The sequence below is a fragment of the Penaeus monodon genome, chromosome 9 (genome assembly GCF_015228065.2).
Source record: "Penaeus monodon isolate SGIC_2016 chromosome 9, NSTDA_Pmon_1, whole genome shotgun sequence".
Taxonomy (NCBI): domain Eukaryota; kingdom Metazoa; phylum Arthropoda; class Malacostraca; order Decapoda; family Penaeidae; genus Penaeus; species Penaeus monodon.
In genome coordinates, this window is record NC_051394.1 from 18,937,775 (window position 1) to 18,947,774 (window position 10,000).

The window sequence follows — 10,000 nt, forward strand, 5'->3', positions numbered from 1 at the left end:
CATCATAATACTACAACCAAATCCTAATACTAATAATAATACAACTTAATCAATAATAATAATGTCATAATAAAAAATAATGACATAATGATACTTCCTACTAGTCCTACACTCACTAATAATAATAATTACTTCTTATTATTATTAATATCATTATATAAATAATAATATCCTACAAAAACCAATCAATAAGCAAATAATAATAACGGTAATTAATAAAAAAATGGTAATAGTACTCCTGATAATAGTACTGCATAATTTTTTATTATTATCATTTCATTGTTATCATTATTATTATCATAGTAGTAAGTAGTATAATAGAGTGATAATAATACAATATATTCCACCTCCTCATCGTAACCATCATAATGAACGAATGCTTCTCGACACCCTCACTTACTTCCCACTTGAAAGGGAGCTTCTCGCGACTCCACGTGAGAGCACAGGTCAGTGGGATGCAGATGAACTTGACGCGTGAATCGAGCACCTTCACGGCCTCGCCTGGCTGGCCCCCGACGATGTGTACTGACCAGAGCTGCCACATGGTCACCTAGATGTATAGGGAACGACTTAGTGTACATCTCTGATTATTTCAGTTAAAGGAAGCGTTGTTTTATTGTTGGCAGTAACATGTTCATTGCTGGTTAGTTATTGTTATTGGTTTTAGTATTGCATTTTCCGGAAATGGGGATGTTGATGAGAGAGATTATACTACTACTACTACTACTATTGATAATAATAGTGATAACACTAATTTAGATATCAGTGATAATATTAATGATAATAATAATAATTATCATGGCTACTATCATTATTGATATTATTATCACCATATTTTTTTTTTATTACTACTACTACTAATAATATGTTATAATCATCATCATCGTCCCCGTTATTTGAATGTTTATATGCGACCAACGTAAATGTGACTGTCAGTATGTATATTCGCACAACTGTTAGAGCAACTAGAAACAAGACATTGTATGTTTTACCTACAAAAAGACTTACATTGGGATTGGAAACGGATGCTTCTGGATCGTCGTCAAAAGCTCTGTTAATCTTAGCAGCTACGACAGGGTCAGTTAGATTCTGAAATATGATCATGTGTAAAAGAACAGGAAATAAGCAATTTGTTTTATTCATTTACTTATATTCGGGGAAAAGTTAGGAATATGCATTTTTTTTAACAAAGTGATATGTGACTGAGAGAGAGAGAGAGCGAGAGAGAGAGCGAGAGAGAGAGCAAGAGAGACAGCGAGAGAGAGAGAGAGAGAGAGAGAGAGAGAGAGAGAGAGAGAGAGAGAGAGGAGAGAGAGAACTGGAAAGCAAGAGAGAGAGAGAATGAGAGAACGAGAAGAGGCTCGAGGAGAGGAGAGCGAGTGAGGGAGAGCGAGATGAGAGATAGGGGAGAGAAGGGAGGAGAAGAAAAGGAAAGAGAGAAGGAGAGGGAGAGGAGAAACTTTGATATATATATCCTAATCACAGAATACGAAATGACCGACTCACGTAAGCTTTAGCATAGCAAGATTGTGCTTCTGGTCCGAGAGACATGTTCCTATACAGGAGCCAGGAACGCGTGGTCATGTGGTAGAGCGCACCCAGTCGCCGTCATCACATACTCGGGTAAACCACATAGAAACTGTTTTCCAGATCAGGTCCTCTTCGGGAACAGAACCTTGCTGGTTGAGGAGACGGATGAGAAAAGGCGTGAAAGTGGCAAGGAAAGAAATAAGGAAAGGGCATGTAAGTGGTGAGGGGTGGATGGGGAAAGGGCGTGAAAGTGGTTGACATTCCTGAGCACGGTTAATGTTTGAAGGAATAAGAGGTTTAGACAAAATTGACTCTAAAAACGGCATCTAAGAAGGACATATTTAACATTCAAAGACTTCTGAGACGCTCAAAACTGACAGAACATGGCATACAGAAGACATATAATTCTGTATTTAATGAAGGGGACTCTCAAACAATACTCACAAGTAATTATTCACATCTTTGCACCGAAGCAGTAAGTTGTTGCTTATTCTTCCCCACTTTGTCTTGTGGGTACGTAGCGTTGTGGCTGTGTAAGTAGATGCCGGCCAAGTTGGCGTTCCGGAGGGTGATGACGTTGCCGTAAGCCAACTCTGATACGAGGAAAAAGACACGTTTGAATACAAGAATGCCCTTTTACCTGTACATACAAACATACAAACAGCACAAACACACACACACACACACACACACACACACACACACACACACACACACACACACACACACACACACACACACACACACACACACACAAAAAAAAAAAAAAAAATGGAGCCCTCTCAACGAAATAAAGACACGTGTGGCTGCGCTCTCCTATTCATATATCTATATAGCTATTTGTATATAATACAACAGCAATCATTATCATTATCATTACGTTTGGGTTGTGTTAAGTTGTTCAGAAGGTTCGTCTTCAGCCTCATCTGGAAGCCTGGGCTGAAAGTCCCCTCGTCCGCCGCGTGAAGAGTTTTTCTGAAAACAATGATGAGGTTCAAATCTTATCATATAGTGGTTTGTTATTCTTAATTCATGAAGTACGCAAAAAAGTATAATCTTGTTTTGTAAAGGACATTACAAAGCTATAATCAACTGTAAAAACGAGGTTATTTTCACTCACGCTTTAAAGAGCAGCTGATCATGGATAAAGAAAACGCTGACGTAGATTGCAGCAGGTAACAATATCAACGTCAAAACCCGAGCCATGAAATGTACTGCTACGCTTAGCTGTAACATTAAAGAAAAAAATAAAAAGCAAGTTTACATGAAACACTTTCTTTATACTCTTGAGGTATTTCCTTGTCAAATAAACAATAAAATACAACAATCCATACCAAAGGCCTATCGAGCTCTCCCAGTTTCTGCCAGAGGTCGAGGGCAGCATATAGGCCTACAACTAGAACGACAAAGAGGCCTACAAACTTGACACTCATTACGCAACCCAGCATCGCGCCTGTGTAAAGGTAGGCGAACCACCACTGCTTCGAAAAGGACCTGGAAAAGCAAGGGCGGCGAAGGTTAGGATCGAGCATATAGCATATTGAGATGGAAACCATAGGTGTAGGTTACAGTGTGTATGTTTCTTTTTTTTTCTATTTATTACAAATCTCTCTCTCTCTCTCTCTCTCTCTCTCTTCTCTCTCCCCCCTCCCTCCCTCTCTCTCTCTCTCTCCTCTCTTCTCTCTCTCTTTTTCCCTCTCCCTCCCCCTCTCCTTCCCCCTTCCCTTCCCTCTCCCTCTCTTTTCTCTCTCTCTCCCCTCCCTCTGCCTTTCCTTCTTTCACTCTTTTCCCTTTAAACTTCTCTCGCACCCCCCCCGCCCAAAAAATTTTACCTTCACTGTTTGTGCATGAAGGTAAACCCATGAAAAAAAAAGCCATGATAAGAACAGCAAAGCGGGTCCAGCAGAATAAAACTTACGAGCGTAATGGGCCCAACCTCTGTAAAAAATAAAGAATGGATAAAAAATAAATAAATAATAAAAAAAATGTAGAAAGGGGTCAAAGAATAGATATTAAAAATAAGTTTTGATCCACTCCGGGGACGTAGGAACGTTGGGGAGGAACTATTACTAACCGGGATGATGCGTAGGGTGCCATTTTCCTTTCCGCCCGACTTCGCCCCAAACATGTTGACGCGATATTTCTGACAGTTGATACGACAAAGAGGGGGGGCGTCCGGTTTGAAAAACCCATGCCCTGCGATTGAAAAGTCAGCGCTCTACCACTAAGCTATGCCCCCTCCATTAATATACGTAGATAAGCAGAAAAAAAATATACCAATGTTAAAACAATGGGGGCCGCGGTGGCCGAGTGATTAAGCGTCGGACCCAAACTGTCACGACAGCCTGAGTTCGGGGTTTTCGAGTCCCCGGAGGCGCGTTTTTTTCCCTTGGGCAAGGAACTTCACCTCGTTTGCCTACCTAGCCACTGGGGGGGGAAAGCGCCCAAGTCGTGCCGGAAAAATGAGATGGGACTCGATAAAAAAACCGGGGGGAAGGCAAAGGGGAAAACCCCCGCTCTAAATTGCCCCAAGAAAAATCATGGAACCCATGACGTCAAGGGCCCCGTGGCCGGAAAGGGTTTAAACGTCGAACGTCACGACGGCAATCTGAGTTCAGGGTTCGGTCACCCACCGCCGCGTTTTCCTTGGGCAAGGAAACTTCCCCTCGAAAGCCTCCTAGCCCCTGGGGCCAAACCAGCCCAAGTCGTGCTGGTTCCCAACCGGTAAAATAAAGGAAAGATTACCTAAAAAAAAAAAAATAAAAACCCCCGGGACTCCCGGGAAAGGAACTGGGGGCCCTCCACTACTCACTCCAAGAGCATCACACATGAAAACTACAATTAGGTATCATACTGTGCCACGGGGCGCTCGACATGAACCCACCGTTCAAAGAAGAAAATAAAAAGATAAGTAGTGGTTTGAGGGTTAATGAAATGATCACATATACAATGTAAATTAAAAGTAAAACGAAAACAATTAGTTTTGGGAAAATAAAAAAGAACCCAAGCAAGCATCATAAACAAGGAAAAAGAAATAAATGAATAGATGGATGAACGTAAAGTCATAATACTGATAAATCAATATCCTCAGTAAAAAATATACAGACATATATTTCAAAGAATTGATAAATTATTATTAATTAAATAAGCAGGGAAATAATTAAGTCATCTGAAATAATGTGAATGAATAAATAAGGAGAATGATAAGCAATAAGTGATTAGTAAATAAATGAAAAAACACCGAGCATCACAGTATTACATCTATTTGTAACATACTGTACTTTTATAGACAAATGTTGTTACTGCATAACTTCCCTTTGCAACAATAATAAACAGATAATGAATCGTAAAAAAATAAAAAAGTATACGACCGTGCCTACCGAAGGTGATGAGGCCGGCAGCGAAGGTCGACGCCGGAAGGGACTTGGTGAGCGTCCAAACGATGTGGAATCCCAGAGGCACCAACGCAGCGCCCATCAACGCACATCCCTGACGAAAGGTCACATAAAAAAATGGTAATACATTGTAACGTCTGCACGCTGTAACGCGACCACGATAGGAGCGTAATAAACATCGTGACGTTTCGAACCCACATAGGAATCCTCATCCGACGTAGCGAAAACCGACACGAGTAACTGAAGTAAATTTAGCATATAGAGAGAAGTAGGATCCAGAACTGAATCAGGTTGCAGGTCAAGATGTGAAGAAGGGATGAAAGATATATATGAAGGCCAGTAAATAAGTCTTGTGTAATTATAAAATTGTGTAGATATATGCCATTGTGGCGGTGCACATTTTTCTCTAAAAATGAGAAAAGGAAAAATAGATTGCCCTATGAATAATGAATAAAAGGGAATTGATATATATGTGATAGCTGAAAAATAAGTAAATAGATAAAGTTAATGCATATGAGTAAAAGGCTGTTTTGAACTTAAATATGACATAAGTAAAGGCAGTGTCAGCTGATTTACATATTTCCAAAAATCAAGGAGATACAGGTTAAAAATATTAATACATAAATATACTGACAACCTTCTCGTTTTCTTTGTCTTTTTTATGTCTTATCTCACTCACACTCTCTCTTTTAATACATAACTTGCTCTCTTCATGTACGTCTTTTCATATATATATTTGTTTGATTTCGCTTTCCTAAGTTTCCACCTGTACTTGTTTCCATTTTATTTTCAAAACGGAGGAAAGTTAGGCAAGTTTACCATGAACACTTTCCGTTTTCTATCATTAATAAACTAAAGCATGAAAGGCATTGAGAGAGAGAGAGAGAGAGAGAGAGAGAGAGAGAGAGAGAGAGAGATGAGAGAGAGAGAGAGAGAGAGAGAGAGAGAAGAGAGAAAGAGAGAGAGAGAGAGAGAGAGAGAGAGAAGAGAGAGAGAGAGAGAGAGGAGAGAGGCAGAGAGAGAAACAAAGTGAAAGACAGAGACAGAGACAAATCATACCACAAACAATGACATAAAACCGCCTCTGCACAGAACCCCGAACTCACCACCCGCATGGCCATGATTCCATCATAGCCGTCATAGGGCTTGTCAGGAGACTCGAAGGAGTGCGTGCCGTTGTAGCCCCCAAGGTAGCCGAACAGCGTCAGGAGCAGCTGCAGGAGAAAAGGGGGGGGGGGGGGTGAGTAGATTTTTAGCTGACGGATGCTGCTCGAATCTTACGGGTAAGTTGCAAATTACACTTATAGGAAGGGTAAACGCAAAAGTGATTTTATTGTTTTTTTTTTTTTCTTGTATTAATTAATTTCATAATGTGTACTATTTTTTTTTATGTGCATCTGTCTGTTTTTGGGTGTCTGTTTCTCTCCCTTCTAAACACACACACACACACACACACACACACACACCACACACACACACACACACACACACACACACACACACACACACACACCCAACACCACGCACACACACCTGCATTGTACCTTGTCTATCTGTGTATAAATCGTCTATGTAGTATGTATGAAATGTATGTATTTTGTATGTATGTATGTATGTATGTATGTATGTATGTATGTATGCATGTATGTATGATGTGTGTGTGTTATATATATATTTTTATAAAATATATATATATAAAATTTTATATATAATATAAATATATATATATGTGTTGTGTGTGTGTGTGTGTGTGTGTGTGTGTGTGTGTGTGCATTCATGTGGGCCCTATGTAATGTATGATACATGTATGTACGTATGTATGTATGCATGTATAGTGTATGTATGCATGTGAAATGTATGTATGCATGTATATAAATTTGTTGTATGTAGGCCTATTTAAAATATTTTATGTATGTATGTATGTAGGCCTATTTATATGTTTGAAATGTTGTGTGCATGTATACATGAAATTAAGAAAATAAGCATTTTATTATGTATGTTTATATATATATATTATATTATATATATATATAATATTCTATATATAATATTATATGTATGTAGGTATGATGTAAGTCTGTATGTGAATGTATGTACTTTACGGATGCAAGTATGCATGCATGTGTATGCTTGTATGTATGCATCTGTTTAAAACACACACGACCATAAACACTGCGTAAAGGGTGGTTCTACCTTGCCTCCCAGGGGAGGGACATCGAAGAGAAGGTTCTGTTGATATACCAGCTGACCATCTTGCCGAAGTGCGCCTCGCCCCACCTGGAGGTCGTCATGAGAACATGATTATTTCATTTCCATCTTATTGCCCTTTTTCTTTTCTCTCTCCGAAATGACAACTAAATACAGAAAAATACCCAAAGCTAAAACACAAGTGGCCCCGTCCCACAGAAGAAGAATAGTGATCCAATTTCCTCTGTATTTTCCTTTTTCTTTCTCTCTCTCACTTCCGAAATGACAAATAAATATCATGATTAAACGAAAAATAAAACTTAATGACAAGTACAAGGAAATACTCACACGACTTTGTAAGGCATTGTGATGAAGTGCAGCCTCGACCCCACGGCGGGCCCCCACGAATACCCAGAACACAGTCCACCACATTCGACTGCTTCCTCCGGCCTGGGGTTTGGCGAGGGCAGACAGAAGCATAGATCAGCGCGGTTTACAACACACACACACACACACACACACACCCCACACACACACACAACACACACACACACACACACCACACACACACACACACACACAAAACACCCCCGAGGAACCAAACTCAATGTCCCTCAAACCCCTCGATCACACCTAATTCCCGGGAAATCACTACATTACACCCACCCACCCCCTACCCCCCGTACCCCATACCCCACACCTACCCAACATCCCAAAATTCTCTCAACCCAGCAAAACCCAGCCGAACAAATCAAACGGTGAATTCCCGTTATGATTCAAGCACGGCTGACGATAAGGCGCGATCAGTGATGCCAAACCCGGGAATTTCAAGGATCAGGGACTGTTTTTGGGTCCCGTTAACCGCCGTGTTTATGCAGTACTGCAGACGTGTTGTGTGGGGCCTGTGCGGAATGGCTTCATTTTTTCTATTATTATTATTATCATCACAGTTACTATTATCATGTCATCGTCATCCTCCTCATTATTATTGTTTTTATTGTTATTTTTATTATTATTATTATCATTATTTTATTATCATTATTATATGACTTATCATCATAAATTTTACCATCATCATTTTACTATTATCATTATTATTATTGTTATCACCATCATCTTTGTCTTCATCGCCATTCATTATCATTATCATCATCATTATTGTAATTATCATTATTACTATTATCCTTAACGTTGTTGTAAATATTCTTTTTCTTATTATTATTATTATCATTAATATATAATAATGATAATAATAAATAATATAATAATATCATTATTATTATTATTATTATTATTATCATCATCATTATAGTTATTGCTGTTATTATCTTTATTACTATCATTATCGTTATCATCATCATCATTATTATTATCTTTATTATTACTACCATCATTACTGCTACTATTATTATTAGCATTAGTATCATTATTTCCCTCATCATCATCATCATCATCATCATCATCATCATCATCATCATCATCATCACTGTTATTATTATATTACCATTACCATTATTATTATGAAAATTATTTTGATAATGATGATGATTATGCTGATATTGATAATGCTAATGATGTTGATAATACAATTATCGTTAATACAATTAAGGCGAGAAGAATAATAGGGGAAAAAGGAAAGGGGAAAGAACAGAGAAGAAACAAATGCCAATGCCATGAACATTTTAAACAAAGAAAAGAAGATTAAGCACTAACGAAAATAAGTAAAATTGAACATAAAGGAAATGGAGAGAGAGAGAGAGAGAGAGAGAGAGAGAGAGAGAGAGAGAGAGAGAAGAGAGACGAGAGAGAGAGAGAAGAGAGATAGAAAGAAGAGAGAGAGAAGAGAGAGAAAAAGAGAGAGAGAGGAGAGAGAAAGGGAGGAGAGAGAAGAGAGGAGAGAGAGAGAGGAGAAGGAGAGAGGGGAAGAGAAGAGACAGAAAAGAGCGAAAAAGAAAAACCTATTTAAGAAACAAACAATCAACGTTTTCGAAAGGTTCTCAAAAATTGAGTACGGGAACCGAAAAAACAGAACCAGACATCAACACGAGAAAGAAAAATGAATTTAATGAACAAGCACATAAAAAAAGTTTTAAAATTTGAACCAAAATGACGCGGTGAAAACAAGGGTTACCAATTTACCAAAACATTTGGTTCTTTGAGAAATTTGGAAGGAGTGAATTCAAACAAGGTTTATTTCCTTCCGTCTACCTGAAACTTTTTCTTGATTATGACGCACCTGTTTTTGAGGGATCAACGAAGTCAAATGAGCAAAATTTGGGAATTTTTTCCCGTTTAATGGTATTTCTAATGATTACTGCACCTGCTGAACACCTTTTTGCGTTCCCAACTCTGTTTATTGTTTTCCTTTTTAATTGTTGTTTTCTTCCGTGTTTTTTAACCATTCCTTTCTCGTTCACTATTTATTTTTTTTGTTGTTTTGTTGTTATTATTATTATTATTATTATTATTATTATTATTATCATCATCATCATCATTTTTTTTTTTCATTATCATATCGTTATTTTTATTATCATATCATATTATTATCATATATATGTTATTATCATTACTGTTATCATCACCGTTATTATTAGGTAGTAGAATCATTATCATTATTTTTGGTATAATATTACCAATATCATTATTGTTATCATTCTCATTATTATTATTGTTGTTGTTATCATTATCTTATTATTACCATTATTATTTTTATCATTATTATTATGATTATTAATACCATTATTATTATTGCTATCATTATTTTTTTATCCTTATGATCATTATCATTATCATCTTCATAACCATTTATTATTATTGTCAATATTAACCTTATCATCATCATCATCATCATTATTATCGTTATCGTTATCATTATTATCGTTCTCGTG

General features: G+C 37.6%; 1 protein-coding gene and 1 long non-coding RNA gene across 3 annotated transcripts in view; one reads left to right on the forward strand and one right to left on the reverse strand.

The window, feature by feature from the left end:
- LOC119577022 overlaps positions 1-10,000 on the forward strand; it is a 73,218-nt gene that overhangs the window by 29,713 nt on the left and 33,505 nt on the right. The gene's annotated exons all lie outside the window — the stretch shown is intronic.
- On the reverse strand, positions 494-1,521 carry LOC119577024. Its single transcript, XR_005229098.1, has 3 exons — positions 1,507-1,521; positions 1,009-1,089; positions 494-550 (listed from the first exon to the last, which is right to left on the reverse strand). It is a non-coding gene; the product is annotated as an uncharacterized LOC119577024 (long non-coding RNA).